At 48.7% G+C, this 13,612-nt stretch overlaps 1 protein-coding gene across 4 annotated transcripts in view; it reads right to left on the reverse strand.

Moving 5' to 3' along the window:
- The window catches only part of PAQR8 (progestin and adipoQ receptor family member 8), a 359,347-nt gene that overhangs the window by 57,088 nt on the left and 288,647 nt on the right, over positions 1-13,612 (reverse strand). The window contains exon 1 of one of the 4 annotated variants that reach the window (XM_086926198.1): positions 3,349-3,376. The exons of the other annotated variants lie outside the window; for them this stretch is intronic. The gene's annotated coding sequence lies outside the window, so the exon portion shown is untranslated. Of the gene's footprint in view, positions 1-3,348; positions 3,377-13,612 lie in introns of those variants that run through there. 4 annotated transcript variants of the gene reach the window in all.

Raw genomic sequence — 13,612 nt, forward strand, 5'->3', positions numbered from 1 at the left:
TCATGGTATCTGTACTGGTGGAGGCAGTACTGACAGTATTTCGTGTATAAGATAAAAACTTGAATGTGACAAAAACTTTGGCAGTTGAGAGTACTATTTAGATCTAAAATAGTCCCTTGTGCTTTGAAATGCACGTATTCCATTGGTGGTGGAATGATATACCAAACAGCCAATAGCATGAAGTTAAAGAAAAATACTCCTCTTGGCAGAGCCAACAGCGGCTCTCTGTAGATCTTAAATAATTTACAGTAAAAGGTCTGACACAAACTAAAGCCATTTGTGGCCAGGTTTAAAAATGTGTATTCTTTAAGGAAACTAGTGTACGCTTGAGGTTGAAAGGCTACACAATCCTTCGGTTTGTTATAGGCAGCGACACTTTTGGCACCCCACATTAAATGTGTGTTTGTATTGGAAAGTATAAAACCTAAACTAGCGAAGGAGGAAAGGGGTGCTGGACACAGCAGTACAGCAAGCACATTAGTACAACAAGCACAGCAGCCCTGAACTCTAAATTATGCCTCAGTCAATGGTACTCACTTCATCAACCTCAGAAGGATGAAAGGCCCAGAAGGGATATAAACCTGTTACTTGCATGCCGAGCACAGGTGTTAACAGCAGGTACAATATTTGAGTATAAGCATGAATCATAACGACAACACATCATTAAATAAGTTAACATCTTCCTACAACTATACATAGAAATATAATTTAGTTTAGTTCCTTTACTTGAAAAGCCCAGCAGTGCCAGGAACCCACGTTTCGAGAACAATATACTCTATTAAATATAAAATAAAGATGGGAGTTGAAAGGGGGTTGGGTACTGCCAGTTAACAAGAACGATATATGGCAATTTAAGAAAATGCCTAAAAACAGTATTAAATTAAATATATTCACGAAAAATATATGGAGTGCTAAAGTAAACAAAGGATGAAGACGTGACAAATATGTTTATACATTCAGTTGAAGCTTAGTAACCTCTTCAGAGCTAATTAATGTAGGGAAGATATTTTGCTGTTCAATAGAAGGAAAGGTTAAACGAGAACACGTTGAGGCATATTATCAAGCACGGCGATAAAATTATCGCCGCTTTAGCGGCAGAAAACTGCCGCTAAAGCGGCGATAATGGGCTTGATAATATGCCCTGTAGAATTTCAATAGAAGCCCATGTTCACACCAGAACATGGACTTCTATTGGAATTCTCCAGGGTATATTATCAAGCCCATATCGCCGCTTTAGCAGCAGTTCCCTGCCGCTAAAGCGGCGATAATTATTAACAGTTGGGGGCGAAACCTTACAGCAGCAGGTACTTACCACTCTGAGCTATTTTAGAGGTATGCACAGTGCTGGAGCAGCAGTGAGTCCCGTTTGGTGAAGGCACTCCTGACAGCACGAATCGATAAACACATCGACTCACGCCTGATTTTTTCAAGCTCTCTTTCGTTCCTTAAACGCATTCCTGCGGGACTCTCCCAACCAACTCTGTCGAGTCTACACCCTGGGAGGTGCTCACAACCAGAACTGTGAGTGTGAAAAACAGGCGCCCTTTTCAGTTGCAATGACTGGAAGCATGACGTCACCCAGTATCACTGGAGGGTAATTGCAACTCCGTGAGCCAGAGGAAGACCGCGCTCAAAGACGTGCCACAATCACGGACACGTTTCGCCCTGCTTGGTGAACGTCAGCGTGAACATTTTATTGTGCACTCACAGTAAAGAAGCTTAAAGGAGGCACAGGGGGAGGTTGAACGTTCCTGATAGTGCGAGCTTTGCAAATGTGCCATCCCTTATCAGAAACATATAGCGCTGTGAGGCATAGCTAGTATTTGCCACCGAAGGTGTGGGGGGCTTGGAAAATAAAGGAAATTCAGAAAAAGTAAGTATTCTGACCTTCAAAGATAACGTTATTACAGAAAACAGAAGTACTAAACGTACACTTTTCAGGGCTACAGAGACCAGTTGCCCAATTTGGACCAAGGGGCGGGTGGCCCCTACTTGGGTGCATATGGCGACCATAAGCGCAAATTCTAACTCGAAAGACCTGTTCCATCGCAAAAGAAAGTAGCTAATATCTGTCACTCTCATCAAATGATTTATTGGAATAACTTTTGTTCCGCTCTTTAGGTCTAATGTACAGCGAGCGCGTTGTTGAGCAAAAGTTGAGTTGGCACTATACAAATATTCTCAATAAAATGAGTAGAAATGAACCGTGACATGCACTGGATGTAAAATTATGGGACAGCAAAAAAATAAATTAATCGTCATAGCCCGATGCTGGCCCACTGCTCACCCTGCGTGCTGTGACGTTCTTTATAGCACACATCTCTCCATTGCGTTTCTAGTCTCCATACGTTTACAGTTCCTCGAAGTGCCCAGAGAGAGCTACAAGACAGAATCTAAGCACTACACCGAACACCAAAGAAAACAAAACAAAAAACTAAAGTTGCATGCGCTAAGGTACTGGAGTGCAAATACTAGTGCAGGTTTAAGACGATGGATACGGGTAAATGCTGAAAAAACGTCGGTTTAATGGAGTAATGTGGTCCCACAGAATCAATTTTCTACAGAATGTGATTGTTTTCAGTCATTAATTCCTCAGACAATATTTATCAAGTATTCGATATAAAATAAAGTTTAGAAATGTCAGCTTCAGGACTGCGCTCACCTCTGATTATCACCAGGGATCTTGCACAAGAGCCTCAAGAGGCGCTGCCTTTTGGAGACCCCCGGCAGGCAGCTGGCATCTAAGGTGGCATCTTGAAACCTGCTGCCAGCCTGCTGATCCCAAGCCGACTCTGACCATGGGAGATGAGCTCAGAGCACCGGTGTGAATGCACGCGTGCTGTGGGTCAATGACCAATGTCAGAGCGAGTGGCTCGTGCTTCTTTCAGTGCTAGACTGCCTCCACGCGCTGTCTTGACCTCGATGAGGTCAGAGAGGAGGCTCAGTGGAATCTGAAACTGGTGGACGTTGGGTCCAATCCCAGCTTTAGCACTTAAAACCGTGTGATTCTGGGCCTATAAGTAAATCTTCAGGAATCACAATTATCTATCACAAGGACATTTTGGATTTTTTTTCATGCAGGAGCAATTCAATTTAAATCACCTGCGAAAATGCTTTGCGGACGCACGTGGGATATTTGCAAGTTACAATTAAGACCAATAAAGACACATTTCAAAGCAGAACAACGGCACAAACAAACAAAATCAGCAGTGTTGAAAAGCCCCAGGCACAACCACTCCAATGGAGGTCCACAGACAATCTTCCGCGGGTGCCGTGTCCTCTACCAACACCTTCGACAGGTGATTTCAAATGACTCTATTGTGCATCCTTAGCGCAGCGCCAACTTACCCAAGGTCTAGGCTCTCATCCAAGGCGCTATGCTGAACTGAAGCTCAAGAGACGAGGAGTGCTGAGCGGGCGACCATAGTAACCACAGCTCCCCAAACAAAGCCACCCTCCCCTCGCGCGCTCCGTCGAGTTATTCTTGGAGCCCAAAGGTGTGGGCGACTCGAAGTCACCGAGCAGGTATTCACCGCCACCGAACGGGTTAACAGAATTCCAGGGGCGTGGCCGCGGGCGAGGCCGCTGTCAGGAAACACAAGATAGGCGGGAATGCCCACTTCACAAACAGGTTAAAATACCACATGCCATCAGAGGGCTGCAGAAGCTCGGAAAATAGCACGCGACATTAAAGAAGGGCGGGGCACGAGTAGAAGAACTAACAAGTATTGGCAAAGCCAAAATGCATGGACAGGACCAGGTGGTGTCATGGTTATTTATTGTAAACATATGCCACAAAAAGAATTTACGAAGCAGATATGGTCTCTGTACGATTACAATCTAAAATTGTAAAGCATTCACTGGTGTGGCTGTTTTACGAGTGATATTGTTAAATGACAGACCTTTCAATTGTATGCAAAAGAACCAAAGGATGGACGAAATGCTGAACAATGCAAACATTCACCACCAGTGACAAGGATCTGGATTTAATCCATCAATCTTTTGCTCACCACACTACCCCAGTTTGGACTTAGCCATATGCAAATCAGTCTTGACCCTGTTCCTTGTCCCTGGACCGGAAACAAGCATCCTGGGACCGGTTTCAGGGAATCACCCTTCGTCAGCCAGGCTAGCTTGAATCCAGTGGTGTAATTAGCACAGGACCCACAACTGGGCATACCCTTCCCACTTAGGGCGACATTTGCAAAAGAAACAATTGATGGACGGAATGCTGGACAATGCAAACATTCACCCCCAGTCACAAGGATCTAGATTTAATCCATCATTCTTTTGCTCACCACATCACTCTCGTGCTCTCCATGCCACTGGATTCAAGCTATCCTGGCTGATGTGGGGTGAAACCCCGAAACCGGTCCTAGGATGCTTGTTTCCAGTCCAGGGAGGACCTGGCCTGGCAGTTTGGGCTGGACTGTTTCCATTGGGCGCAGGGTCAAGATTGATTTGCATGGGATGGCGAGCAAAAAAACGATGGATTTAGGCCAGATCTCTGTATTGGGGTGAATGTATGACATTGTTCTGCATTCTGTCCATCAATTGTTCTTTTTGCATTTGTCACACCCTTTAGTTGTGGCATGCTGCCTGCTTTCATTATGATTATTATTACTATTATGTAAGGAGACAAGAAAAAATAAAGACCCAACCAAGCACTCAAATTGCAGACGATTACAATGCTACACTGGCACAAACTGTATAACAGCAACTTTAAAAAGAAGGTGAGCAAGATGGCGGGGTGAGCAGACGCTTCTTCCCGCAGCTCCTCCGGCCCGACTAGGCCCGAGCCCTTTTTCGGCAGCTTCTCTCCCCCCGCTGGAGCTCAGCGGCCGTGGGAAGGGTGGCAGAGACCCTGGGGCACACATTGGTGCAACTTTGGTCCCGAACGCTCCGGCGGAGGCACGCTCAGAGACCGATAAGCTAACTGCGGAGCGCCACGGAGGCGGAGGGGAGCGGAGCGCTGGCCGGGAGGCCTGAATGGACCCGGATGCTGGTGTCTGGTGGCCTGGCACGGAGTTCGCTTGTATTCTCGCATCAGATTGTGCCCGGTATGGCACGCCGGATGGGTAGCTACCACAAGATGTCGAGAAGGGGGATGCCTAGTGTCTGATCGTGGAGGCACTTGGATCTACAGCGGTGGCTTGATACACTGCGTGAGCCCCGACCTCGTCACCAGTTTGGGACGGCGCTCAGGATTAGGGGCCAGGTCATTTGACTCTTTTTCGACTCGGCGAGCCTGGAGAGGGCTCCTTTCAGGGGCACTGACTTTTGACATAGCCTTTGCGGCGCCATCGGGCTCGGAAGGTCTACCCGGCTACGCCCAGCCGCCATCTTGTCTTCACTGCGACGGTGACGAGGCCCTCCTACAGTGCCGCCCGGGGACAGCTCCTACACCCCTGGCCCTGTATAGCTCTTTGGTCCTGGGAGACGCTGCGGTCTGGGTCCCCCCTGTAGTGGCCAGCACCTGAACTTTGGTTGGAGTGCGAGTCGGCCTCTGCGACAGAGCTGGCCCGCCATTTTGTCCTCGGTGGCGCAGGACCCATGGTGTCCCTACTACAACGGACGTTCCCCCCGGCGGTGCTCTCCCAGCAGTTGGAGATTCATCGATGCCGATACCTGCTGCCGGCGGCCTGAGATCGCATATCTGACTTTGTGGAGTGCGGCAGTCTACAGAGCACGAATGTCGGGGAACCGAGGATCAAGGAAGGGGGACCGCACCCTGCCGGACATGCTCAGCAGAGCCCAGCAACAGCGAGACAGGGCGCAACCATCCCCAAGCTCTTCTAGAACTGCAGCGAACCGGGCCGGGGGTGAGCCCCCCGTCACAAGGTCCTTCATGGAAGACCTGTTTAGCTCGCTTAAGGCTGACTTTCAGACGCTGAAGCAGGAGGTGGCCAGCGAAGTGCGCGAGGTCCATAGGGAGGTGGAAGGCCTAGGTGAGCGGATGGAGACGGTGGAGGCCGCGGCCCAACGGAGGGACGAGGAGATTGTCCATTTGCAGCAAGACGTTATCCGTCTCAGGGAGCAGCATGTCGAACTCCAGGCACATAATGAAGACCTGGAGAACAGGTCAAGAAGAAACAACATTCGAGTCCGAGGTGTACCGTCCACAGATGAAGGGACAGATTTGATGGGCTACCTGAAGGATTTGTTCAGGGAGATTCTGGGAGAGCCCGCGGACTTCCCGATTCGAATCGACAGGGCCCACAGGGTCGGTCGACAGCGACAGTCAACGGCACCTCCACCGGATATTTTGGCCTACCTCCCGGATTTCCCAGTGAAGGAACGCATAATGGCTGAGGCCCGCAAGAAACAGCCGTTGACCTTCCGCGAGCGGCCTGTGGCGTTGTTTCAGGACTTGTCTGCCATCACGCTACAGAAGCTCAGGTCCTTCAAAATCGCGACGGATTTCCTGAGAGAGATTGAGACGCCGTACTCTTGGGGGCATCCCTTTCGCCTAATATTCCACTGGAATGGCGTGCTGCACCAGCTGCGTTCCTTGCAAGATGTCTCTGGTGTCCTGGGTCTCACGGCCACTGAAGAGAGTGAAGCGACACCGGGTTGGAGGCGTTCTGATCGGAGAGGGCGACGGCGATCAGCGAGGAGGAGATCGACGGCGAGTGCTGGACGGCCGGACTCACCCACCATCAGGGCAGAAATGGCCAACGCCCTGAGAGAAGCTGCAAGGGACTCGGCCGCCATGAACGGAGTCGCCATGACGGCGTAGATTCACTCCGGGGGGAGATGGACATAGCTTCTGCAATCCTAGGTTTGGGGGTTGGAGGGAGGGTCGGGGGAGAAGCGGGAAGAATGAGTGGCCGGACGTCCACTTTTTGTACTTTCCACAGACTTGTCCGTTTTGGGACATGACTGGGACAATGGGTTGTTTGAGCATGGGTGGGGAGTTGGCTAGTTGCCATGGGTCTGTTTTGGAGGGGGTTGGGAGTTGTTTAGGGGTAGAAGGGGTACCGTCCAATATCTCAAATGTTATTGCTTGGTTTTACTTTGCTTGTCCTGCACTGCTGTCCCGTGCCCCCCCCGCTTATTGACTGCCCGCGGCTTGGCACTTACGGTCACTTGGGGATATGTTGACACTGAAAGTAGTGACCCTTAATGTTAATGGTCTGAACAACCCAGTGAAGCGACGGGCAATCTTATCTCTGCTGGAGGGGACACAGGCAGATATATGCCTCCTGCAGGAGACTCATTTACTACCACAGGATTGTCATAGGATGCGCTCTAATAAGTTTCCTACTCAGTTTTTCTCCTCTGCTGCATCTAAGACCGCGGGGGTGGCCATTTTGCTAGCGAGTTCCTTCAGGGGGGAGGTGTTGTTCAAATTTGCAGAACAGAAGGGGAGGCTATTGGCATACCGCCTCCGGCTGGGGGACACAACGTTCACTATTGGTTCCTTATATAGCCCAAATGACCACCAAGAGCGCTTTCTAGACTCGGTGCTGGTAGATGTGACTGCCTCCCCTGATCGACTTCTCATTCTAGGGGGTGATTTGAATATAGTTTTTGACTCTACACTCGATAGATCGGCGCAGCGATACTCGCAGACTGGGGAACTTTCACAGGCTGGGAAGGCTTGAATCACTGATATGGACCTGCATGATCTTTGGCGCACCCTCCACCCCACGGATAGGGACTATTCTTATTATTCACATGCGCACCGGACCTACGCACGGCTAGACTACTTATTGGTTAGCTGACCGATGTGTGCCGCTGCTACGGCGGCGGACATTGGGGTCCTGTCGTTGTCTGATCATGCGCCAGTCGTGGGCACATTTGCGCTTCCGACGGCCTCCCCCTCTCGGGGGTGTGGCGTCTTAGGGACACCCTCCTGCATAAAAAAACGGTTGTGAAGCATATTGAGGAAGCGATCCGGGAATACCAGGCACACAATGATAACTCGGACACCTCGGCAGCGACACAGTGGGCGGCGTTGAAGGCGGTTCTCAGGGGGGAGTTCATTTCCATCTCCTCAGCAGAAAACAGGGAGAGGCAGCGTAAGAGGGAGGAGCTGACTTCCCAGGTCCGGGAATTGGAACAGGTCCACCGCCGTACCGGAGCTCCTAGGGTGTGGAGGCAGTTGAAGGCTGCCAGGAAGCTCCTGTCGGCGCTGGACATGGATAGGGCGGAATACGCGGCGCTGCGTCTTAAACATGCATTTTACACGGGTGGGAATAGGTGTGGCAAACTTTTTGCAAATAGGCTCCGAATCGCGCACCAGCGTAACGTGGTGAAGGAACTGCTCGGTGCTGATGGGATGGCGGTCTCTGATGACGCCGCGGTGGCAGAAACGTTCTGTAGTTTCTATGAGGCGCTTTACGCGGGGGAACTCCCCTCGTCGCAGGATGCCACGGATTACTTGGAGTCAGTAGCCCTTCCGGCGCTGGACTCAGCACAGGCGGAACACCTCGAGCGCAGCATTCATGTGGAGGAGGTGATCTCCGCAATAGCCAGGCTCAAACACAGGAAAGCTCCGGGCCCGGACGGGTACACGTCCTTGTTTTATAAAACCTTTTGCCCGATTGTAGCCCCTATTCTCACCCGCCTGTTTAACTCCTTTTCCGAGCCAGGAGCCATCCCACCGGACCTGTTAAGAGCAACGGTCTCAGTGATCCCGAAACCTGGGAAAGACCGGGCCCTCTGCGGCTCATACAGGCCTATCTCACTCCTGAATGTCGACCTTAAATTATACACAGGGATTCTAGCATCTAGATTGGCCCTGCATCTGCCGGGCCTGGTTGAGGCTGACCAAGCTGGCTTTGTGCCTGGCAGACAAACCGTCGATAACACTAAGAGAGTAGCACACATTCTGGAGAAAGCCTCGCGGATCCCGGGTGAAAGGATGTTGCTAGCGGTAGATGCCGAGAAGGCATTCGATCGCGTTCACTGGCCTTATCTCGAGCAGGTGCTCTGGAAACTGGGTATTGGAGACAAATTCTGTTCGATGGTCTTCAATTGCTACAAATCCCCTTCGGCGACAGTGAGAGTTAACGGGTGCAGCTCCCGTAGCTTTGCGATCGAAAGGGGTACTAGGCAGGGATGCCCGCTCTCCCCACTCCTCTTTGCTCTCTATATGGAGCCGTTTGCCCAGAGAATTCGCCAAAACCCGGACGCGATTGGGATTAAGATGGGGCAGTATGTCCACACGATTAGTCTTTATGCGGATGATGTCCTGTTGACCTTGGACGATCCTAGACGGGCCCTCCCCGCGTGTATTCAGGAACTAGACGCTTTTTCGAAAGTGGCTGGTTTTAAGATGAACATGGGCAAGTCGGTGGCTCTGGATGTGTCCCTGGCCGCGGATACCAGACAAGATCTGCAGCGGCTTTCTCCTATGCAGTGGTCATCATCCCTGGTGCCGTATCTGGGGATTCTGCTAGCACCAACGTTGCCAGCGATGGTTACGGCCAACTATGCCTCTCTTAGCAGGAAAATCAAGGAAGAGCTGGGCCGCTGGAGTAAAAGCCTGCTGTCCTGGCTAGGCAGGATTGCGGCGGTCAAGATGACGGTCCTGCCCCAAATCTTGTACCTCTTTCGAGCCTTACCGCTTCAGCCACCTGTGGGCTGGATTAGACAGACACAAGCCGACATTGCACGCTTCGTCTGGCAAGGCCGCAAGCCGAGGGTGAAGAGGGTTCTTTCCACGCTGGCCCCGGAGGCGGGGGGCCTTGGTATCCCGGACCTCCGGAAATACTTCCAGGCGGCGCAGCTGCGCTACCTAGTCGAGTGGAGCAGGTGGGAATCCGACAAGCACTGGCTCTTTCAAGACCAGGCGGTGGCGGGGCGCCCCCTCCAGGAAGTTCCATTTTTGCGCCGGATTCATCGCCCCCCCCAACCTCTATGCTTCCTTCGTCACGCGAGTCCCCTTGAGGGTGTGGGATACAGTCAATGAAGTTCGTGAACTCACCACGTTCCCTTCGCCTTTCACGCCGATAGCGGATAACCCTGATTTCTCCCCCGGGATGGAACCAGGTGCTTTCTCCCACTGGAGGGCAGCAGGCTGCCGAGCGCTCTTCCAGATATATGGACCGGAGGGAGTGGTCCCTTTTCAGCAATTGAAACAGGAGTTCCAACTGCCTGAGTCGGATAGATTACGATATATGCAGGTTAGGCACTGGGCACTTCAATCTCAGTTGCGGGGCACTGCTGATCGCCAGATAACGCCATACGAGCGGTGGTTAGTGACCCGCGCCTCTGATGCTAAGCTCATTACCGACCTTTACAAATTCCTGCAGCCTCCTCCGTTTCATTTCTATAACTCGGGTAGGGAACGCTGGAATAGGGAACTGGGAAGGACGCTTAGTCATAAAGAATGGGATCAAATTGCGCACCGGGCGAGACACTCTGCATATCATACAGGTCTCACGGAAACACTCACCAAGGTGTCCACGTATTGGTATTATACCCCGGAAAGGCTACACGAAATGAATAGGCATATTGAGAAGGAGTGCTGGAGGGGTTGTGGTCGAGTGGGGACCCTTACACATATACTTTGGGACTGTCCCTTGTTGGAGGCTTACTGGAAGGAGGTCCTCGACGAGATTGATGTTCATTTTGAGACTGAATTGCCACGCTTCCCGGCGGATGTATTGCTGGGCCTCCCGAATGGCCTGATGTACCCGCTGAAGTCCCGCAGGGGCAAGCAAATTGCGATAGCGCTGGGTTCAGCGATTCAGAACATCTTGATTCATTGGCGTACCACCACGGTCCCCTCCATCACAGGCTGGCTACACAGGCTTTGGCATGTGCTGGGTATGGAGAAACTATCGCTTATGGTGGCGGGGGAAGTGGACCAATTTGATGAGCTATGGCAACCCTTTCATGCACTTCTAACTACAGAATTTAGAGAACTCACCTGTCCGAGGTACCTCAGACTTCTGAGACTAACGCCACCGGTGATCTCAACTGACTAAGAGGACACAAGATCTGGGCTCACGGGTGGGGGGCGTGGCGGGAGGGCAGGATGCGTTATAGCCGAGTACTGGACGGGGGGGAGGTGGGAGGGTGTAGGGGTGAGTTGGGGAAGTTTGGAGGGAGGAGTTCTGGGGGGTGGTGGGGTTGGTTTCTCGCATTTATTGCCTTTCATTTTCTGATCTGCTCGATGGTGTCGACTGTATTCAGCCCTTATCATTTTACCATTTGATTTTTCATTTTGCAGTAGCCTTGTCCACCATCGCACTCTTAGATTTATACTCAGCTCTTTTCACCTGAATGTATGTAACCCTACCCCTCATGTTCCCTTACCTCCAATGTTCTTTTTTGCCTTAATAAAATGCTTTAAACCTAAAAAGAAGGTGAAAAATACATCACAATATAACTGGGCACCCGAAGTGCAGGCAACATAAACTGTGGCTATTTTAAGTTAAGAAAAAAAAACATACATTTTAAAGAAAAGCACATTTTAAAGCAGCTTTGTCAGAAGAGAAAGGAACTATTTGTATGCGGCTGTGAACAATATGCAGAGGCTTTGTGCAGTCACTCAAAGTGAAGAGAGCCAATGATTGAAGTGGGCTGTGCCGCTGTGCCATGCTGTGGTTGGCAGAATCAAAACGTGAATGATCATTTAACTGATCAATAGATTAAGACGACGGACCTCATACCTCACTATGCATATATGTGATGTGTACATGTTTTGAAACACAATAGTCTGGTGATTCAACTGAAGCTGTCCCAGAGGGTAGATATACAAATAACAAGCATTGGCAAAGCCAACAGACCCAGCCTAGGCCAGTGTAGGACTTCTTTCTTTGCAGCATATGCAGTAAGGTACTTGTCTCAAACAAAGTTCTGCCCGCGCACACTAATTTAAAAGGTACATTTTGGGTTTACATTCCATACAGCTAATTGGTTTCATTTGAATCAATCTGCACATCGTGACATTGAAAATATATATAAAATGCAGAAAAGGAAGTGTTTGAAATTACAGGAAAAAAATAATAGAATACTTAGAATTAATGCAGCCTATGCATGTATTTATTGTAAAATGTACATGTGCTGTACAGCACCTGCAATATGCAGTAATTGTTGAGCTTGCAACACTGGTGCAGGATCAACACAATAATCAACAGCAGCACAACATACCAGACTCTACAGATGGAACCCGTACACAAAAAACATGTTCATAGTGTCAAAGAAAAAGAAAGACAGTGGAACCTTCCTAATTTATAGCACCTATACCAAATAACTCCCAATTTTAAACCGCCCCAGTATTTTGTATGGGCGAAGTGTGTGCACTCTGATTGACACCCACTGTCACAGTGTTAGCTCATCAAAGAGCTCAAATGGTCAGTACAAAAACGCAAAGGTGCACCACACAAGTTTTTTTCAAAATACAATACTAATCATCACAGACATGGATTATCTTTAGTTGTGATTTTCTTTATTCCAAAATTGGTGTACAATCAAAAACACGGGTTTTCGCAGCCGACGCGTTTCGTCCTCTAGGGACTTCTTCAGGGCTGCCATAAAAGCAAACATATAAACATACAATTAAAAGCTACGTTTAAAAATGACGTAGTCATCGAAAAAAGCCAGGCTATGTTATAGTAATGACATGTAGGTTATGTTATTACAATCAACCATTATGGTCACGCTCATTGGAACCTGTGCAACCAATTTCATCACTCTTTATATAAGCTAATTTATAAACAAAATAGGAGAGCAAAACAAGATAATAAATTCATCATCATAAAGGCTTTTAATGGGATAAACAATTTAATCAATATTGCTTCGAGTCAACAATGCGGAAGGGACACTAATTAAATGAAAAATGAGAAGAGAGGGAAAGGGAGAATGTTCAAAGGTGAAATCAGTGGAGGAAAAAAGCCCCCAAAAAATTTCAAAAAAAAAAAAAGAGCAAGTAGGTGTGCTAAGGAGGATGTCAATAAATTATTTCTCGTCATGCGCATGCTAGGGAAAGGGTGCTCACATACCGAATTCTTTTGAACACGGATAGTCGTCTAACTGGGTAGATATTTTCGCTTTTTGGCACAAGCGTCTCAGGAGGTTTCCTAAATAATGATGCTGTGATGCCTAAAAGATACGGGACAAATCCACATAAGAGATTTCAGAGAAACAAGAGCCTTTGAGTATTCAAGAGAAAAGGGTCAAATTAACTCCACTGAGCAAGCATGTGCAACCTTCCAAATGAACTCAATGTTCAGTATATACAAAGAACAACTGTCCTCCTAGATCCTATTTGTGTAGATCGCACAGATCTGAGTTTTAATCGTAAAGAAAATCTCTAAACCTGAGATGGCAAGTTGTATGTTTCAAATAAACAGAAGCTTTACAAATTTCATAATAAACATCTTTATATGACTCGATCCTGGTGTCTTTATATTAAAACGTCACTAACGAAGATGTTATGCTAGGTGCTGGATAAAAACCCAACCTCAGTAGGCGTCATAAATATGTCACTAATACTACTTTATGGAGCTATGACTCACCACATATATTCTATGATGTGTGCAAAAGAAGTCCAACAAAAGTAGTCTTCAAATCTTTACCAGGATATTTATAATCAGTCCTGAGAAAATAATGAATCAAATGGGTAATATTGGGCCAATTTAAGACATATATGATA

This window comes from Lissotriton vulgaris, chromosome 6 (assembly GCF_964263255.1).
Source record: "Lissotriton vulgaris chromosome 6, aLisVul1.2, whole genome shotgun sequence".
Taxonomy (NCBI): domain Eukaryota; kingdom Metazoa; phylum Chordata; class Amphibia; order Caudata; family Salamandridae; genus Lissotriton; species Lissotriton vulgaris.